Source organism: Cheilinus undulatus, linkage group 15, assembly GCF_018320785.1.
Source record: "Cheilinus undulatus linkage group 15, ASM1832078v1, whole genome shotgun sequence".
NCBI lineage: Eukaryota > Metazoa > Chordata > Actinopteri > Labriformes > Labridae > Cheilinus > Cheilinus undulatus.
This window is the reverse complement of record NC_054879.1, coordinates 46712186-46734220: the sequence shown is the minus strand read 5'-3', so window position 1 is coordinate 46734220 and position 22035 is coordinate 46712186. Positions and strand designations below refer to the sequence as shown.

At 40.2% G+C, this 22035-nt stretch overlaps 1 long non-coding RNA gene across 1 annotated transcript in view; it reads left to right on the top strand.

Moving 5' to 3' along the window:
• Positions 1–19499, top strand: part of LOC121522549 — a 73837-nt gene extending 54338 nt beyond the window's left edge. Inside the window, exons 4-5 of the long non-coding RNA XR_005992994.1 lie at positions 16059–16244; positions 19379–19499. This is a non-coding gene — a long non-coding RNA (uncharacterized LOC121522549). The remainder of the gene's footprint in view (positions 1–16058; positions 16245–19378) is intronic.
• Positions 19500–22035: the final 2536 nt, after the last annotated feature.

The window sequence follows — 22035 nt, the reverse complement described above, 5'->3', positions numbered from 1 at the left end:
GTGATTTTTTATTTTTGTGATGAAATGAATGCAGTTTGTCAAGTTTGTTTATTAGTTATATGTGACCAACAAGTGAAAGAATAAACAATACACAACCCAAGAAATTCTTCATTTCAGGGATATTTTATTCATGATTTAAAAAAAGGCCATGTTCAAAATTATTCATACCCCGAGGTTTACTGAGTTTAATGTCTTTCTTCAATAGTCAATAGGATAGCCTTTGTTTTTTATGGCTGCTTCTAGATGATTCTTGTACGTGTTCACAAGCCTCCTGCATGTCTCCTGTGGGATGCTGGCCCATTCTTCCTTGGCAAAAGCCTCAAGCTGGGTCAGGTTGGGTCAGGTTGGGTCTGGTTGGTCGGTTTCCTAGCCATCACTCTGGTCTTCAAGTCTCGCCACAAGTTCTCAATCAGATTCAGGTCAGGACTCTGACTTGGCCATTCTAGGACGTTGACGTCGTTGTCCTTGAACCATTTCTTTACTACCTTGGCAGTATGTTTCGGATCATTGTCCTGCTGGTACTTCCAGTTGGGGCCAAGCTGGAGTTTCTCAGTGGGTTCCTTCACATTTTCATCAAGGATCCCAATGTAATCCTCCTTCTCATAATTCCTTGGACCTTGACAAGGTTCCCTGTGCCACTGGAAAAGAAGCTTCCCCGTAGCATGATGTTCCCACCACCATGCTTGATGGTGGGCACAGTGTTCTTTGGCTTGTACGCTTCTCCTTTCTTTCTCCAGACGTATTCAGCATCCATATGGCCAAATAACTGCAGCTTTGTCTCGTAAAACCACAGGATGGTTGACCAAAAGCTGGGATCTTTCTTCAGATGACCTGGCAAAGGCCAGGCGAGCTTCCAGATGTTTTTCCTGAGCAGCGGCGTCTTCTGAGGCCTGCGTCCATGGAGACCTCCTCGGTGTAAGACCTGCTCCATGGTGGACCGTGACACCTTCGTCCCTGCCTGGTCAAGGGTTTCCATTAGGGCCTTCTTTGTAGTTCAGGGGTTGTTGTTGACCTCTCTACAAATTTTCCAGGCAAGTTTGGGGGACACCTTACACTTCCTGCCACGCCCACTGAGGTTTTTAACAGTGTTGAAACTCTTAAACTTGTTGATGATGCTCTGGACAGTTGCTACAGGACCATCATACTGCTTTGAAATGGCCTTGTAACCCTTTCTTTCACTGTGGGCATTTACGATGCATTGACGTAGGTCCTCGCTGAGTTCCTCCTTCTTGGCCATGATGATTAGAAACTGAAAATAACCAGAACGCTTTTCCCCTTTTTATACTCCTCTGGAAAGATGCTGTTTTTTTTGCCATAGTTTAATATTTCATCAAGGTATTTCATCAGGTATTTATTCCTTGGAACATTTTGAAAAAGTGAAAACAACAGGCATTATCAAAAAAGAACATTTTTGCTGAGATATTGTCAGGGGTATGAATAATTCTGAACATGTGCAAAAAAGAACTTTAGGCCATGACTATTATTTTGCAAATGAGGTTTAGCCAACTCATAGGTGGATTTGTGCATAGCAACAAGTAGACAAAAGATACACATGAAGTACCAACATAATAGTTTTTACAAATGAAGAATCTAAAAAAGAATGTTATTTTCCATGGGATATGAATAATTTTGAGGGCGACTGTATGTATTCTAGTATGTCTGCACATGTCATAGCATGTAAACACTCTGTTTACATGACGAGGCTTTGCCAGAGGAGTTGTTGGACTGTGCTCTCCTCTGTTTCCTCCAGGTTACCCAGCACAGCGTCGGCGCGGCTCGTTGTTATTCCTGCTCGCTCATTCATGCAAACGCTCTCCTCCTCACTCTCTTGCCTTACATATCTTCCTCTCTCTCTCTCCTGCTTCCTGCCCCCTCTCTTGCACACTCATTCATCCATAGTGGGTGAATCCGTGGCTATCCTGTGTGCCATGTCTGATGTTATGGGCCGCTCTCTGATTTCTGTCTCTCCCCCCTAAGCAACAGCACAGATTAAATACTTAACTTTATCAATTTTTTCTCTCTCTCCCCACCCTCTCTCTTGCCTGGCATTAAAAATTCATCCACTCTGTGTTGTGTTAAAAGCACATTACGCAAGACTCTAAATATACCCCCTCCCAGGCAGCAGTGTGTGTCCCTCGCTGCCTTCAACGGCGGTGCTCTGTCTGTGTGGATGCACACGTTGTGTACGTGTGCACGAGCGGAGGGATTTTTCATTCCTCTGATGCTGAACTGTTATATCTGTCAGATCCCAGAAGGGGGCCAGCCACTGTGCTTGGAAGTGTCCCTCGGGTGGCAACAGGGTGACACAGCAGACTGACAAACAGGTTGGGTTAAGTGAGGACCGCTAGAATAAACACACCGGTCTGTCGCTTCACGTTTGCTTTTTGGTCTGATGGTTTTAAAAGAGCTAAACGTGCTGATTTAAGGGGATGGAAACACTAGACTCAGTGCAAATGTGATATGATTTGTTCTATTGTAAGGGAATGTTCTTTTTAATGTCATTCTCATTTTTAATTTATTAACATTAAGAAATAAGGAAAAGGGAATTTTGTAAACTATTCTAAAAATGACATTTTCTGTTAAGTGACACTTCAGTGTGGAAAAATAGGCATTTAATATAAAAGGCAGCTTAGGGGTGTGATATGGTGGTTTAAGGTGCACCCCACGTACGCAGGCGGCCCGAGTTCGAATCCGGCCTGAGGCTCTTTGCCGCATGTCTCTCCCCCACTCTCATCCCTGTTTCTGACTCTGTCCACTGACCTCCTCAATCAAAATAAAAGCACAAAAATGCCCAAAATAAATCTTTAAAAAAATATATAGAAAAGAAAAGGCACCTTATAGGGGCAAAAAATTGCAGAGAAGCAGGATAAAAGTGGCTAAAAGTGATGAAAAGTGGCAAAGATGGTCTAAAAGTTGCTGCAAGAAGTGGTAAAATGGGTTAAAAGCAGCAGAAATTGATTAAAAGTGGCAAAAAATGTGGAAAAGGGACAAAAAACTGCAAATAAGGACAGTGGAAATGTGCAACACAGTCAATAAGTTTGACCAATAAAACCTCCTGTGTAAGGCTATGTTCACACTGCATGCCCTAATGCTCAATTCTGATCTTTTCTCAGATCTGATTTTTTTTTTTGCCTGTTCACGCTGCAGTCAACTTTCAAAAGATCAGATACATATCTGATTCAGAACCACATACGAAAGTGGCCTAAATCTGATTCGAAAAGGTCAGATGTGACTTGAAAAAAATCAGATGTGAGTCACATGTGAGCAAAAAAATCAGATGCAGGTCATTTTTAACTGCAGAGTGAACTTAGCCTATGTGTGGGGGGGGGAAATGATTAATGTGATGATTAATGGGTAATTTCTGAGGTCAAAATTTTCATTACCTCCACCAAAGAGTTACGTGATCGTTTGTTAGTGGGTGGGTTTGTTAGTTTGTTGTTTGTTAGTTTGTTTGTAAGTCTGTTAGCAACAAAACTCAAAAAGTTGTGGACGGATTTTCATGAAATTTTCAGGCAATGTCAGAAATGGCATAAGGAAGAACTGATTAGATTTTGGGAGTGATCTGGATCACCATCTGGATCCAGGAATTTTTTTTTTTAAAGATTCTTTGCTATTCAGAGATAGGGCTAAAGGCAGAGCTCTGTGCTGTTATCACTTTACACCAGGAGATGGCGGACATGAGTAACTTCAATCCCTGCAGCATTTTTTGGGTGTGTTTCCACTCAAAATTTTGGAGTTTATAGACTTTGAAAGACGCATGCCCGGTCAAGGAGACGAGTCGTAACGTAACAGAGAGAAAGACAGCGAATTGTAGTGAGAATACTTACAATGCTGGGAGGAATAGAGGAATATTCACCCTCTGCCATGACTTCCAGTCATCCAGTGAGACCATAGGTGAGACTGTCAGTGCATCTGTTGGCACCAGCAGGTAATGCTTCCACCATGACAGTCAACATGAAGCAAAGCCATTGCTTTGCTTCACTGTGTTTCCACCCCATTGGGGAGGGGGTAATCAGCAAATGCCATGGTGGGGGGCACATGGGGACGGATCCAGGAATTATTCAAAGGATTCTTCACTGTTGGGAGATAGGGTTAATGGCAGAGGTCTGCGCTCTCTGAGTGCTTTCCTAGTTTTGTAGGTTTTCTGGGGAAAATATTTCAAATTAAGACATAAAAGAGGCACAAATCATCATAAAGAGCCACACGTTGAGTATCAGTAGCTGAGTTTCCATTACAGTTTATTGCAAAATAATCGCAATTATCGCAATATTCCTTCAATTATCGCAATATTCCTTAAATTTCGATTAAGTACAATTGTGCTTTGAATGCGTTTCCATTGAAGGGAATTTTGGGCGTAGGCCTCGCAATTCTCGGAAAATCTCATCTGGTGTGAATCCGCTGCAGGGAAGCTTGATGCTCAAAACCTGTTGCGTGTTGGTGGTATGGTTTTGGTTACATTTACGGTGGTTGCCTTGATAATTTTGAACAAAAGATGAAGGCAACAGATGATAGTTCAGAGGTAGAGTCCGTACGTACGGCAAAAGCCACGTATAAGAGTAGAAGTGTGATGTTAAGAAAAGTCTCGTCTCCTCTTCTGTCTACACGTACTGTGCCATGTTGTCTCGGAGTGACTGGTCATGTGACACCATACGTCACGTCCTGTGACTTGTAAATGTGGGAAAAGTATTTCCATTACACTTTGGCAATATATGTCTACATCAAAACAACTGAAAAACCTCCTCATGAAAGCATAGAAACTTTTTAGTGATATTTTAGGGTTTTTTCGAAATTCAGGTGTTTCCATTACCAATTTTTCATTGCGTTATTTCGATTTTGCACATTTCCAAGTGTAATGGAAACCCAGCTACTGACATAGAATAAAATATATTACCGGTTATATTCTGTGTATCTCATATCATATATCACCATGCCGTCTCATGTCTTATTGTGTTGTAAACTACCCTGCCATTACCACACCTTGTCTTTCACAATGATGCTCTCACCTTTCTCACCTGTAAGAGCGTGTTATTGCTGCAGAGTTTGACCAATCACACTGAAGGCTTTTATCTCATGAGAATGGGCATTCAGAGAGGAGAGAGTACTTGTGTGCATCAGCCTCTCCCTGAGCTGGCCTGGCCGTCTGCCTCTGGCAACAAAAGCTGACACTCTAACTGTTTGAAGCTGAGTCTGGGATGAAAAGCCTCAGTAATTGGCTGCCATTACAAACTGCATGCCATCCTCAACAATGGCGCTGAAAAGAAAGAAAATGATGTTCTCTTCACAACCTTTTGAAACATTTTTTGTACAAATAACTAAAGATCAAGTTTCTTTCTTGAATAATAGCAGTAATGTATGTCTTTAATGTTTAACTGATCCACTTCGCTGTTAGTCTAATTATGCAGTCCAGCTCTGCTGTGAAAAGTAAATATTGATGGTTAAAACATCTTTTTAAAGACTGTTTCTCTGCTGATGATTTACTTTCAGGCCCATAATGTTGGCCATTATACCTCGTGTAATTGCTTTTATTGGATAAATTAAATGTGTTACTAATACGTGTGGAAATCCAATTTCAGCAGCGACATAGAGAAGCGCTACACAGCACAGCTACCTACAGAAACACACACACTTTAACACACACTCCTGCGGCGCTCTTTGCAGCTTTTTTCTGTAGATTTGAGTTTGCATGAGTTTACAAGGCCTAAGCGTGATAAATATCACAGCGCTGGCTTTGACAGAATGAGGGTTTGTTCTGTTTTCTCCAATCCCCTCTGCATATGACACCTCATGCTTGCCAGTGCGTCTCTCCTTAGAAAACACCTGCCAGCTCTTCCTGCCAGCCTGCGCTGATGTGTGGAACTCCTAACTCCATCATGGCCACAAACACGACACCTGCAGTCTACACAAAGCTGAGGAGGCTGCCAAGTTACTCCCATGGCGAGACATGCTTCTCCCTCTGTCTATTTGTTATTTTACTGATGATCTCTTTTTTTGTCTTGTCACCATCTGTACCAGGTTTGTGTCCGTATTATAAAACTGAATCACTTTTCCTTTCGTGCTGCAGAAAACATCACATTAGCTCTATACCTACAGAACGTCTGCTCCCTGAAAGATCAGACAATCGAGCCGTGAAATGAACAAGACAAGTGTTGACAAGAGCTGCTCTCACAAATAAACCAAACTCCTGAAAACTTCTGTGCTGCAGAATAAAGATGGCCTATTTTTCACCCTGCTTTAGCTTTGACCTCTTCCTATTGGCAGGTTTTCCCTGCATATTAGATTACCAGGCGGTTACCTCCAGCAAATTTCGTGCTGCCTTCAGCTCATAGATTGTCAGAAAAACTGGACAAAGCCTGTGTGACGTCGGCAAACTGATAGGCCGGCTCAGACTACACGATTCTTTTGGTCGTCCACGATGTCACCATGTCAGATTACACGACCAAAATCTTGTCCCGTCTTGGCCGATAGCCTGGCCACACTACAAGAGTGGTCGGGACCCCTTAGCGTATGCTGATGTCACCACTGTCTCCGTGACTGAGTGCGAGTTCACAGGTTGTCGGGGGGCGGGCCAAAGAGTGTCAATCACTCTACAACAGAAGCGCTCTGTGTGATTGTAGCGGTCTTCTGCTAAAAAAAAAAAAAAAAAAAAAAAGGAAAATAAGAAACAATTATGGATTGGATTGTGGATAATAAGTATGGATGTATCAAAAGGAGGACAGTATGGACTGGCTCTCCTTCAGATAGAGCTTAGGTATGCATGTGATAACGTAAATAAAATAAAATGGACACATTAGTTTTCGGGAATAAAAGGATATTAAAGTGGTAAATCTAGTAAATGATGATGCAAAGATGATGAGCAAATGTTCTCCTCGTGTTAGACGTCAGGATTCACGTCGTTAATGTCAGGACGGGTGTCAAACTAGACAGGGTGTCAAACTAGTCGACGGTGTACAAAAAATCTGGCAAGCTAGTCTTCTTGAATTGTGGTCATGAGGAATCGTAAGGAGTCTTGGACACAACGTTAATTATGCCACACTACAAGACTTTATCGTTCCCGACTCTCAAAATCGTCCCTAGTTTTGACGACGAGCTGCGACATTGCAGTCGGGCTTAAATCTGGCTGAATTCATGTAGTCTGAGCCGGCCTTTAAACACTTCCTGAAGCTAATCTGCGGCGGCTTCCATATTGAAATTGCAGTCTCAACCGAACTTTGGATCAACCTAACAGCCCGCCCACTAAGCTCGACTTCCTGTCAGCTAGCTAGCTAGCATTCTGGTTGACAGAAACGTAGCGTCTGCCTGTCAAGCTATCTGTCAATCAAATTAGATGCGCCGTGAGGTTTTTCCTAAATATAATCTAAGCCATTGTGGTTACCCCCCCCCCCCGGTACAGTAAGAGTACGTGAAGACATCATCTAATGAGACACGTTTGTTTTTTATAACCAGGCTGTAAACCAGTTTAATTCTAGTGTAAAAACAGGCTGTTTAACAGGCGTCCAGACGGGACTTCTGGTGTTGCAGCAAGCCTCAAGTGGACACTCGCAGTATTGCAGTTTTTTGCACTTCTGCATTGGATTCATTTTTCAGGACCGGAGGTTGCTGCTCGCCACTTTCAGCAGGTGTATGTCATTTTTAACTGAAATTATGCCGATTTGACGGCGCTGTATGAGCAACAGTGCACTGGGAGTCACTGCTAAAACTGCCAAAGAAGAAGAAAAGAACTGCAGCTTTCCTAAATTTCTTAAATTTCTTTATCAACAGCAGAGTTCGCAGTTTTGTCCCTCATGATGTCATGTGGGGAGTTAGCCCCGCCCCCCAGGTTTGGTTGGCGCTCCCCGCTTGGTAGAAAGTTTCGCCCAAGGTTATAATAGTTTTGGATTTTTCATTAGTTCTTATTTTTAGTTCATTTTCCCTTTCTGTGTTCAATTTCAGTTTAGTTTTTATTAGTTTTGACTGCTGGTTTGTTAGTTTAGTTCAGTTTTATTTTGACAAAAATGCTTCGTTTCAGTTTAGTTTTTATTAGTTTTATTTTTTCACAGATGGATGTCAGGGCTGAGTGAGCGTCATACATTTTTAAAAACATATTCAAACAGGCTACTCTTCACTTATCATTTTATTTACTTAATGATGATGTTTGAATACAGCTACAGACATACAACTACCACTGTGTGAAGTCTTAACCAATCAGATCAGGCAATTTTACATTCCCCAGACTTGTGTAGGTGCCAGTCAGTATGGTTGTGTTGAAGACTAAAACTAAGGATTTTTGTCTCCATTTTTATTTTATTTTAGTTAGTTTTGTAAGCGCACTATACAGTTTTAGTTACTTTGAGTTTTTCTGGTAAAGCTTAGTTTTTATTTGTTTTCAGTTAACTCAAATGATTTTTGAATTTTAGTTTTAGTTATTTAGTTAGTTTTAGTTAACTATAATAACCTTGGTTCCGCCCTCCACATCCATTATGCCACATTCATTTCCTGAGAGAGGCGGGGTCAGGGGCGGAGCCAGACAGCTCAGTGACATTTAAAGCCACAGACACAGAAACAGCTGGTTCTGAGCAGGGCTGAAACAGAGGGGTTTTTAGATGTGCACACATCCAATACTGGAGTGTTTTTACAGCAGCAAACTTCACAGGCATGTTTTGGTGACCTCTGAGACCGATGTAAACTTGCCTTAAAGGGGGAAAATATGTTACCTTTAACAAATGGGGTCTCATCTATTTTACCGTTCACTGTGAGTGGTTATTGGACACAGTAGAATGAGAAGAACAGCCAAAATGCAAGAGAACCAAATCTACCTTGTTGTAGCACATATGTGGGTCCACATTGGTGAAATATGTTTGCAGTCTGTTTCTAGACGACCCTGATGAAGGCCGGGAGATAAAATCTGTTAAATAAAGCTGCTCTCCAAACTTCTACTTCTTATGAAGCTTTCTGTCTCCACACTGGTACACGTCACAGGAAGATTTACACAAGTATACTTCCTGTTTGTGCTTTTCAAAGTAAAAGCTAGTTTTAGCCTTTCTTTGGAGAAACCCCCTTCATTGTACGGAAAGCTTTTAACAGGTTGCCAGTCACAGTCAGTCAGTGACTGCACAGAGATAGTACTTAGACCAAAACATGGCGGCCCCCTGGTGAGTTTATGAGCTCAAGATGTGCTTAAGATGCAGAAATATAGGGAGTTTTTGTTCAACATACATATAGGAGATACAAATATATATTCACGAGAAGATAAATCATTGAGGGAATCTTCAGGAGTGAATGTGTGAAAGCTCTTATAGGTGAGAAGAAGTGACACTTTAGAGCAGTGATACTCAACACGTGGCTCATTTGTGATGATTTGTGGCTCTTTTATGTCTTCATTTGAAATATTATTCCCCAGAAAACCTTAAAAAGGAACATTTTTACCTCAAAAATCATCCATTGCAAGTAACATTAATCAGTTTGTTTCCCACACTTACACAGTAGGCTTTAATTGTCATCTCTTGTCTGTATATTTCCATGGCCCTTATTTGCATTTTTTGCTACTTTAATTCCATTTTTTAACTTTATGACACTTTTATCCAGCTGTTTGCAATTTTTTGCACCTTTTTTTTGCCACTTTTTCACCAATTTAAACTGCCCTTTGCAAGTAAATGCCACTAATTTCCCATTTTGCCACTCTGATACTTTTTGCCCAATTTTCCCACCTTTATTTAGATTTTTGTCCACTTTAGTCGCTTTTCACTCATTTTTCTCCATGTTTTTGCCACTTTATGTCCATTTTTGCCACCTGTTACTGATGTTTTGGCACTTTTCATCCATTTCTGCCACTTCTTTTTGTCACTTTTCTCCCCTTTTTGACACTTTTATCCTGCTTTTTGCAATTTTTTGCCCCGTTTTGCCACTTCTCGCCCATTTAAGTTGCCTTTTGCAATTAAATGCCGCTAATTTCCCATGTTTCCCACCCTTCATCTGATTTTTGCCCCTTCTGGTCACTTTTTTCTCATTTTTTGCAACATTTTTGCCACTTTTAACTCATTATTTGGTCACTTCCCACCCATTTTTGCCACTTTTCTCCCAGTGTTTGCCGCTTTTTCAACCATTTTTGCCTGGTTTAACTTATTTTAACTGCCACTTTTCACCACTTTGATTGTGACTCTTGTAAATGCATTTTTCAACAGTTTGGCTCTTTGGCTAAGCAGGGTTGAGTAACACTGCTTTAGAGGAACATCTGCTCTTGCATGACTGACCCATCTCCTTGTGAACGTGGCCTACCCAGCGTCCTCCTTCCTCCGTCTCTCTCCAGCACCAGGCTGCCTGAGTGACAGTAGTTTGCTGCACACTGGTCTCTTCTCCCCTCCCATGGGTCTAATTTGTGCAAGCTGCTTTTGAATTGCTGCAAAGGAGATGCAGGAACAAAGCCAGCTGAGGGGGTGGGGCCGTGTGGGGACCTGCTGTTCCCCTCTGCCTTTTAGTTCTAATGCCAATTCATCTCCATTTCTCTGTTGTTTGGAGCACACCTTCCTCTTTCCCCTTAACTTGTCAGCCTTGTGTTTGGTGATATAATGACAGAGGAGGTGCGGGGTGAACAGGTTAGTGGGATGCACTTGAGAGAACTTATTTGGTGCGTCGTACTGAAAAATAAAAAACTTGTAACAAGTGAAGAGAATTGCTTGCTGAGCTTAAAGAACTTGATTTTGTTTGCATTAACATAAAGAACCACAGGCTCTTACTAGTGCTCACAGAGTCATCAAAGAACTCACCCTTGATGCGAACGCTTCCCTGTCTTTTCTCCATAACTCATTTCTCACCTGGCATTTGCAGCAGCAGCTAATGATATCCTTCAAAGACTCTGACTAAGCCATGACTCAGAGACTTTGTTCCTTCAGGCAGAACCATGCTTTTAAAGTGCAAGCATCATACTGTAGTTATTTTCTCTACAGGGGACAGGATGAATCAGCAACATCTGAACTCTGCAGGAAAAGAGTCAAGGGAATGAGCCGCGACCTTCAAAGTGTCAGTTAAGAAAGAAAAAGTCGACCTGTCTGCTTGACAAGTGAAGATTAGTCACCTGCAACTTTCAAAGAAGCAGGGTGCAGAGATTCAGCAGAAAAAAGGTGACGTTCCCCAGCCCAAGGACAGCTCCGTTTACCTTTTGTGTGTCGCCTTTTGCACCTGGATCCCCTGCAGCAAGAGAGAGGAACTCCTGTCCTGACTCCTAAGCTGTAATGACATGCCAATTTACAACTCCCCAAGAGAGGAATTAGGAAGACTACAGCGTGCAGACTGTGGCAGTGACAGCGCTCAGCATCTTTTTACCGGAGGTAGGGCTACATCAAACAGTCAGCAGGATCGCTTTCTCAGGGGTTTTAGACTCAATTATTCAGTGCAGGGTGACAGAATTTAAAGCAAAGGTCTTAAAGAAATTACAACAAACACTCTCCTCCTTTTGTTTCCTAAATCAGGGGTGTCAAACTCAATCACAGAGGGGGCCGGATTCTGAATTAAGGTCTAACCTGAGGGCCTAACAGGGTCCACATTTTACCAAACTGTCAACCTCATTTTCACCAGCACTGAATTATGAACTGATGAAAAATGATTTTTAGATTTAAAAAGTCAAAATGATTAGATAAAATGCTCAAAATCTGAGATTAAAGAAATCAAACTTATTAGTTGAAAAGGTCAGAAAACAAAATGAGTTGTTAAAATAATGCTTTAAAAGGCAAATACATAAAAAAGAAAGTCCAAATCATGTTTTTAAGGCAAAATATGACTCAAAATTTAAAACTGAGCACCTAAAAGGTCAAAATATAAGATAATGGTCAAGATAATAAATCGAAATGGTCAAAATATTCAATAAAACATCAAAATTATAAATTGAAAAAAAAAAAATATTGATAAAGTCAAAATTGAAAAGGTTAAAATATGAGATAAAAAGTCAAAATGATAAATGTAAACGATCAAAATATGAAATAAAAGTACAAATAATAGACTGAAGTCTTAATTGTGCAATGAAAAATTTAAAATATGAAAAGAAAACACAAATGAATTTATTTTCCCAGATTTCTTGTTATCTGATTATTTTTTTATTTATATTTTGAGTTTGAAACCCTGTATTAGATGAAGTCAAAATTGTAAATTGAAAAGGTCAAATATAAGACTAAAAAGTGAAAATACAAAATACATGATAAAAAGGTGGCAGCATCATGCTGTGGGGATGCTTCTCAGCAGCATAATGCTTTATCTTAAAGCTCGAAATATTATACAAGAAGTCAAAATTATGAGTTGAAATACTCAAAATATGAAATTAAAAGTCTAAATCCTAATTGTGAGAAGCTCAATGGAATATTGAGATTAAAACGCTTTTTGTCCTACATTCCTGACTTCTCTAAATATTTTACTCCTTACTTTTTCAGATTTTATGACTTAACAAGGATATCTTAAATCAAGAATAAGTTCACATACTTGAGGAAATCTGCAGACCTCATATTTTAGGGCCAGTTAGAACAGAAATATGAGATCATCTTGCGGGCCGGATTTAACTGTTCCACAGGCCGAATTTGGTCCCCGGGCCTTGAGTTTGACACGCCTGGTCTAAATGCTCATGTTTGCCAAATGTTGAAAGTGTGGAAGCCTGTCTGCAGATTACTCTGAGAACATGATATTATACTAAGAGTGAATTACTAGAGCTGAAAAAAACACTTAACTTTAGTTTTTCCATGAAGAAAGAGTAGAACCATTGAAGGAAATACTTTAACTAAATTTTTAACACCAGCTTTTGTTGTTGTTGCCCAAAAATTATCAGCAGACTTTGCAGACATTTGTGATCCCCTAGTGAGAAAGTAAATGGAAGCCAGATAGATGCTAAGAGCATTACAACATCTGTAATGATCCATGATGTAAAAGAAGGGAGCATAAATCAAAGAGACGCCCAGCTAAAGACAAAGGGAAATTAAACTGGCTAATGGAGTGTGGGGAAAAGCTTGCATCAAATTTCAGCATGCAGGCGAGACTGTTGACAACAACAGTCCTGCTGTGAGGCTGAAATGTTCCTCTCATGTGTTTCCATCACACAGAAGCCTGTGGTCAGCGTTGATTTCAAGAAGAATCCCATACTTAGATAATTATAGGACATGATTTAGCCTTAACAGCTGCTGAGGGAGGATCCTCTGCTTTCTCTGCGCTGTCAAAGCGCTGCTTTCTGTGCCTTTGCCTCCTAGGTGTGAAATTCTCCAAGTTTCAGACATTTCACACTTCTGTACAGACTCCCAGTCCTGGTTTCACTTGATTTCATTGAGAAAATGAGGCAGCCTCTAACAATGGTCCCATGAGTGTGTTCTCCACAATGGGCCGCGGTAACGCATGATGTCATCCACAAAACAAAATGAGCCTGACATCCTAGAGGAGAAAATAGCCTCAGCGCCATCCTCACTGGGAATATGATAAGGTCTGTCAGCAGAAAACATGTCACTGGAAGCAAATCTTCAGGCTTTCATTTAAGAAATTACATAATACCAGCAACATAGCGGGCTTTTAATTAGAGAGGATTAATTAAAAAGACGTCAAACAGGAGGACGCTTTTTCTTCTGCTGCTACGACAGCCTCCTCCTTACAGCAGCCACATAAACATATACGCACCCTCCTGGATGTTTGTATAAATCAGTCAGGGTCAAAATAACTAAATTTACAAGAAAAAACCTCTTTAGTTTCTAATAGCCTCAAAGTTAGTGAAATTGAATCACCTGAGTGACTGTAGTAGAAAGACACCTGTGTGTGGAAGGTCCAGTCACTGGTTAATCAGTATTCCTGGCTACCATTACACCATGCGGACAAAAGAACACTCCAAGCAACTCAGATGAAAGCTTGTTGAAAAGTCTAAGTCAGAGGATGGAGACAAGAACATCTCCAAGGCTCTGAACATCCCCCAGAGTTCAGTTAAATCCATCATGAAGAAATGAAGGAATACGTCCGGGTTCTTCACCAGTCAGAGCTTTATGGGAGAGTGGCAAAGAGAAAGACACTGTTGAAGAAAACTCAGATTCAATCTGGACTAGAGTTCACCAGAAGGACTGTGGGGTCTGATGAGACCAGAATGGAGCTTTTAGACCATCAGACAAGACGCCAAACACTGACATCACCACAAACACACCATCGCCACTGTGGAACACGCTGGTGGCAGCATCATGCTGTGGGGATGCTTCTCAGCAGCTGGCCCTGGAAGGCTTGTAAAGGTAGAGGGGAACATGAATGAAGCAAATACAAGAAAATCATGGAGGAAAATCTTATTCAGAGAACTGTGGCTTGGTAGAAGATTTATTTTCCAGTCAGACAATGAGCCGAAGCATCCAGAGAAAGCTACAGAGAAACAGTTTAAGTCAGGGGTGTCAAACTCAGTCACAGCAGGGGCTGGATTCTGGATTCAGGACTAACCTGAGGGCCTAACAGGGTCACATCTATAACAAGAAACTGCCAAGCTCATTTCACCAGTAATAAAATATGAAATAAAAACTTAGCACTTATGATAAATGATTTAGACATTTAAAAAGATCAGTTTAAAGGCTCACAATCTGAAAAAAGTAAATTTATTAATTCAAAAAGGTCAAAACATGAAATTAAAAAATAATGTTTTTTAAAGGCAAATATACTAGAATGAAAGTCAAAATTATGAGTTTAAAAGAACAAAATCTGAAATTAAATGTGTAATCATGAAATTAAAAGTAAAAATATAATTTAAAATCTTGAATTGTGAGTCTAAAAGGTCAAAATATGGGATTATGAAGTCAAAGTTTGTTGAAAATATGAGATAAAATACAAAATAATTGGTTAAAAAGGTCAAAATATGAATTAAAAATTTAGATTTATGAATCTTAAAGCTCAATATATTACTCAGACTTACTCAAACTTACAATTTTGACTTTTCATTTCATACTTTGAACTTTTCACCTAAGAATTTGGACTTTATATATCACATTTTTATCTTTTAGAGTCCCAATTTTATATTTTAAGTCATATTATGACTTTTAAAAACATGATTTCATTTTTTCCCTCATATTTTGTCATTTTGAATGAATACTTTGTGCTTTTAATATCACAACTTGACCTATTACACTCACAATTTTGAATATAAGTCATATTTTGAAATTTTAAGTCATCATTTTGAGGTCTAGCTCATATTTTGACATTTTTAACTCTTAATTTTTGGATTTTTAATCAAATATTTGACCTTTCAGACTCACAACTTAAAATTTTAAGTATATTTTGACTTTTAAACTCATGATTTCAAATTTGATCTCATATTTTCAAACTTATTTTCAAACTTATTTCAACTTTCTCCTCACATATTTGCTCTTTAAAAACATTATTTTTCTGTTTTTTATATCCTGTTCTGATCTTTGAACTAATAAGTTGGATTTTTTTTTTAATCTCAGATTTGAGCCTTTAAACTTATCATTTTTACTTTTTTGAATTTCAAAATGATTTATCATCAGTGCTGGGTTTTTTATATATTTTATTACTGGTGAAAATGAGGTTGACGGTTTACGGTTAAATGTTGACCCTGTTAGGCCCTCAGGTTAGACCAGAATCCAGAATCTGGCCCCTGCTGTGACTGAGTTTGACACCCCTGCCTTAGAGGATTGGAGGCTGGACTTAAACTCTGCCTGATTCCCTTTCAACCTGACGGAGCTTGAGCAGATCTGCAAAGAAGACTGGAGTAAAATTGGGACTGATCCACACAGACTCAAAGGGACTCGACTGACTTGAATATTTATGCAGTCACTTATTTTACATAACATGGTTTCATTTCATGGACATTACTTTGTAGAAAACTGTTTTCACTTTGACACGAAAGAGATTTTTTGTCAAAAATGATTAAATCAATAAAAGGGTGAAAATCCAGAGGGATAAAAACTGTCTGTAGGCGCCGTGATGGAGCACAGGGATGAGGAAAACCTCTGCATTATGGAGGAAATGAGGCCGCCTCTAAAACAGTTTAGTCCTCCTATAGTTTATCTTCCAGCCAAAGGCATTTAGAGTCATAATCTTCAGCTTTACATCAACCTTCCTGTGGTTTCTTCTTGCAGCCTGTGACGCTGACGGTGGAGATCCAGACGGCTGCTTTGACAGAACGGATCCAAATGATGAGCGATGATTATCAGGGGTGAGAAGGATGACAGCAGGCCCCGGACGCTCACCAGACGTCTCCTGGCTTGGCGTTTGAAAATGACACACTGCCGACAGTCTGAGTGTGTGCACATAAAGGTGTGATGGTGAGCAAAACTTAGTGTCTTGTCATCTTGCATTTACATCTAATTAGAACACTTTACTTCAAGCAGTTTGCGTCCCAGTCTGCCTCTGCTACCGACAGACTTCTTAAGGTTAAACTTTCTCATCGAGACAGACTGACTTAGACTTTTAGATGCATGCAGAATATTCCTTCTTTACCTTGGAGGGTTTTGGCTCAGGGCTAAAGAAGACAGAATCAAAAGCTTTCTGAGTTTAACCCTGTAGAACCCAGCGTAGCGCCGGCGCCACAATAAGCATATCCATTTTTGATTGGCGGTAGATTTGAAACCAGTTAAGATAGATCGATCTTTCTTTTTGCATATGAAACCTGGGAGTTCCACTAATATTTCACACATTTACCATGTTTCAGAGCGCTTTTTCCTTGCAGTGATTGGTTTGTAAAAATGCACAATAAAATGCCCATAAAAATCTTTATAAACGAGACCACGAGTATTTGCACTTCCTACATTGAAATAAACGTCATCACGTTGTGGGCGTGACCTGTCACATGATTCTTAAGTGTCCCTACCTCATAGGCTCCCCACCCCAACAACAGGAAGTGGCGTATTTTCCCAGGAGTTGTATTTTTTCTGCAGAATACATTGAAGAACTTAGCCTGCACACATACTCGCCCTCACTCTCATTTCAGCCCTACTTCTTTACAAAAACACTCAGACACACAACCCACACACACCCGGCATCCATCACACACACCTTTGACACACTTCCACATGTAGTTATGGATTCGCAAAACCCCGGTCGTACCAAACAGTTTTAGAGCTGGCGCAAAGCTTTCGAACTAATTACAGCGTTGGATGAAGAGTCCAACTACTCATCTGGCTCATTTTATTTACAGGTTATAAAAATTGACTGTATCTCAAAAAGCAAGTTATGTACAGACTGCAAATAAATTTCCTGTGGTTCCAAAGGATATTGTGCAACTTTTTTACATTTACAAATTTGAAGGACCGCTGTGCAATTTCTGTATTTTGAAATATCTGTGAAAAAAACGAAAACGATTTTAATTTTTTTTTTTTTTAGGTTTATTGCACTTTTAAGCAATTTATTGTAGTAGTTAAGACATAAGTCAATACATATTATTAAAACGTGGGATATAAGGGTAATATTGATATAAAGCAGGGGTGTCAAACTCAGTCACAGCAGGGGCCAGATTCTGGATTCTGGTCTAACCTGAGGGCCTAACAGGGTCAACATTTAACCATAACTGTCAACCTCATTTTCACCCGTAATAAAACATGAAAACCCAGCACTGATGATAAATCATTTGAAAATTCAAAAAAGTAAAAATGATAAGTTTAAAGGCTCAAATCTGAGATAAAAATTCCAATTTATCAGTTCAAAAGATCAGAACACGATATTAAAAATAGAAACATAATGTTTTTAAAGAGCAAATATATGAGGAGAAGGTTGGAAAATATGAGATCAAATTTGAAATCATGGGTTTAAAAGTCTAAATATACTTAAAATTTTAAATTGTGAGTCTGATAGTTTAAAATATGGGATTAAAAATCCAAAAATGAACAGCTGAAAATGTAAAAATATGAGCTAGAATTCAAAATGATGACTTAAAAATTTAAGAATATGACTTAAATTCAAAATTGCGAGTGTAATAGTTCAAAATGTGATATTAAAAGTACAAATTAGTCATTCAAAACGTCAAAATATGAGGGAAAAAAATGAAATCATGTTTTTAAAAGTCATAATATGACTTAAAATATAAAATTGGGAATCTAAAAGATAAAAGTGTGATATATAAAGTCCAAATTCTGAGTTGAAAAGGTCAAAGTATGAAATGAAAAGTCAAAATTGAAAGTTTGAGTTGTAATCTTGAGATGCAAAATTGAAAATGTGAAATAAAATACAAATTTATTTCTTTCCCCAAATTCTGAGTTTTTGTGAAATCGCTTTACTTTTTCAGATTTTTATGCTTAACAAGGATATTTTAAATCATCAAGGATAAATTCACATTTTTATACTGGAGGAAATCTGCAGACCTCATACCGGTGGGCCAGTTAGAATACAAATATGATATGATCTTGCGGGCCGGATATAATTGTTTCACGGGCCGGATTTGGCCCCAGAGCCTTGAGTTTGACACCTGTGATGTAAAGCATAAACATACTCCCAAAAATGGCACCACAGTATGAAAAAATGTAAGAATATGTGCTGGTGGACTTGCACAGTGGTAGGTTTTAAAGGGTTAAAGAGCAAATATATGTGCTGCAGTGTTTCCTCAGGTAAGTGCAGAAAAACAGGCCGAGCAGCTCTGCACACACGAAGAACAAAAACACATCCGGCTGCTTTGAGCTGGAGTGAGAGGACTCAGAGATCATCCATCAGCCTTCTCAGGGTTGATTGGTCATGCCTGAGGATGAGGAGAGACGGACTGTCACATTGAACAGAGGAGAGGCGCTGGCCGCGAGCCAAGAGGCAGCAAAGCACTGAGCCTCTTTTGTCTGGACCCTCCAATCTGAAATGCTCTTTAGACACACGGCTCTCCGTCCTCTCCTCCCTGAAAGAGGAGTCCTTTTTTTCCCAGCCTGGCATCAGCACATCTGCGTGGAAACTCTCTTCAATCTCTGCACCACTCACCAGCCGCGCACCGAGGCCACTGCAGCCAAATATCTCTGCCATGTTATTTCCGGCAGCACTGCCCCAGCTACCCGTCTGCCGCTCCGCAGGCTCCTGGGACACGAGGAGAGTCTGTTGGGTTTCCTCACAGATGACTGCTGTCTGTTAAATAATTTAGTGCAGCCACAGAAAGCTCAGAGGGTAGAGGCTGAGAAAAGCTTATGGTTCTGTATCTACAGGCTCTCTAAACCCACTGACCTTCTGCTTCCCCTCACAGCTCTGAATAGTTATTATAAAGCAGAGATGTTTCTGTAGCTCTGAGTCTGTGTGCACAGTTCTGACACTACCTTGAAGGTTGCAGACTTCACACAAAAATAAAAGCACAGTGAAGGTATTCTCAGGTGAAAAAAGACTCCAAAAACACCTTGATCAGGATGTCAACAAACATCTTACATCAAATCAAGGTTTGTTTATCTCTGACTTTGAGAAAACAGAAGATAAAACGCGCTGACTGTCTCTCTTGCAGGAAAGTTGAGCGAAGGCAGGCGATGGGGTCGGAGCAGTCAGGGTGCATCAGCCGGACTGCTGCAGACGTCAGGACAGGAAAGTAAAAGAGGCTGATCAAAGGAGGATGACTCACGGCGTGAAGTGAGGTAAATTTTGGCTTGTACGAAAATAGCTAGGCTAATGCAACTCCACTGGTCTGTGGCTCTACATACTTTATAGGTGTTTGTCCTGGATGGAGCGGGAAGGTGCAGGATGTGGTGTTCATTAAGCTTCTCCTACTGCCTGTTTTTCTGTATTAGCATACGCCTCAGCAGTCCCCGGCCTCTTATTTTGCTTTAAAGAGCATTGTAGCCTTTGGCTAAAAATGCCAGCCTAACAGTCAGCAGTTAATTGAATTTATTATAATTGCTCTCACAAAGCTCTATGTGCTACACAAAAATCAGGAGTGAACACGGATAAACACAGCCGGGAAATGGAGCGGGAATAAAGACGGGCTGGCAGAGTCAAAGTGGAGCGATCAACAACAGTCTGCGTGCAGAACAACATAAATTACATCCGTATCTTAAACCCAAATGCTGAAATGGTTTCCCACCATTTTTCCTCAGAGACCTCTCTGTTGTTTCTCAAAAAAGCTGGGACACAAAGAAAAATGTAACACATTACTGTAAGAAATGAACTTTTGCTTGTTTTATTATCATAACCTGACTCAGAAATGTGGCCGACGGTGTAAATGTCTACGTCTGAGTGAGGAAAGACTTCCCAGTCAGATTTATCACAACACTTCAAGTCCCTGTAAAGTGAAATCCAACGTTTTTGTCACACCACTCTAGAAATGTTGGAATCTGGTTGCTGTAAACGTGAAAACACTGAGATCCACATGTGACCGAATTCTGGATTTAGACCAGTGTTACTCAACCCTGCTCAACCAAAGAGCCAAACTGTTCAAAAATACCTTTGCAAGAGCCACAATCTCAGTGGTGAAAAGTGGCACAAAAGCTTGAAGTAGCAATAACAATAAGTTAAGGGTGGCAAAAATTCTCAAATTGCAGAAAAAAGGGGTGAAAATGGGGAGAAAAGTGGAAAAATGATCAGAAAGTAGCAAAAATGTTGAGAAGTGACAAAAAAATGAGTCACAGGTGGCAAAAAATGGTCAAAAAATGGCCAAAACGTGTCAAAAAAATTGTGAAAAGTGACTAAAACGGGCAAAAAGCAGTCAAGAATGGCCGAAATGAACAAAAATAGGAAACAAGTGTATGTTACGGCTAAAGGTAGCCTAAATGGGCAAATTTGGCAAAAAATGGAGACAATGGGCAAAAATGGGCAAAAAAGTGGCAAAAAATGGGCACAAAATAGGAAAAAAGGGGTATTTAATGACAAAAGGTAGCTTAAATGGGCCAAAAGTGGCAAAAAAGGTGACAAAGGGAAAAATTTGGCAAAAAGAAGAGTGAAAAGTGACTAAAATAGGCAAAAAGAAGTCAAGAGTAGCAAAAAGGGCGAAAAAAATAGAAAACAAGTGGTATGCAGTGGCAAAAGGTAGCTTAAATGAGCAAAATGTGAAAAAAATGGTAAAAATGGAAAATATGGGATAAAAGTGGCAAAAAATGGTTAAAAAATGGTCAAAACGTGTCAAAAAATTAGTTAAAAGCGACAAAAATGGGCAAAAGCAGTCAAGAATGGACAAAATGGGCAAATTATAGGAAACAAGTGTATGTAACGGCTAAAGGTAGCCTAAATGGGCAAAATCTGACAAAAAATGGAGACAATGGGCAAAAATGGGCAAAAAAGTGGCAAAAAATGGGCACAAAATAGGAAAAAAGGGGTATTTAATGACAAAAGGTAGCTTAAATGGGCCAAAAGTGGCAAAAAAGGTGACAAAGGGCAAAAATTTGGCAAAAAGAAGAGTGAAAAGTGACTTAAATAGGCAAAAAGAGTAAAGAGTAGCAAAAAGGGCAAAAAAATAGAAAACAAGTGGTATGCAGTGGCAAAAGGTAGCTTAAATGAGCAAAATGTGACAAAAATGGTAAAAATGGAAAATATGGGATAAAAGTGGCAAAAAATGGTTAAAAAATGGCCAAAATGTGAAGAATGAATGAAAGCGTTACTGGAGCTCACTTCTATGGCAGAAATGGACCAAACATCCCACAGATATTCTCCTACATGGAGCTGCTTCCTCTTCAGCCTGTGAATATCCACAACACAACAACCTTTAATATTCATACCAAGCATTAAGCCAAGTTGACCCCTGCACATCCAGCTTCAGACCCCCCCCCCCCCCCAATAATCCCACAACAATGAGGAAAACGACATTAATGCAGCGAGAAGCCGCAGGTCTGGTGCGGCCTATCAGCACCCACAGGGAAGCCAAGGGGCTCAGCTGTCATTTACATGCTAATGGTGTTAGCGGAGGCGATGAGAATGGGGCCGGGGCAGGGGGCCACGCTGCATCGCTGGTCGAGGAGGTTTTTGAGGGGCCGCGGCGTGGCACAGTGCATCACGGCGTGTACAACCCCTCAGTGTGGAAACCATCTGCTGGTGCTCATCTGGTCCACGCTGCAGGTTCATTTACTCAGAGCTTAATCAGACGTGTCTGTTGGACGCTCCTCTTCCTCTTCTTCTCTGGCACTCACAGACGCTGCCAGGCCTCTTTTCAGACACAATTCAGTGCGTCTTATTTCC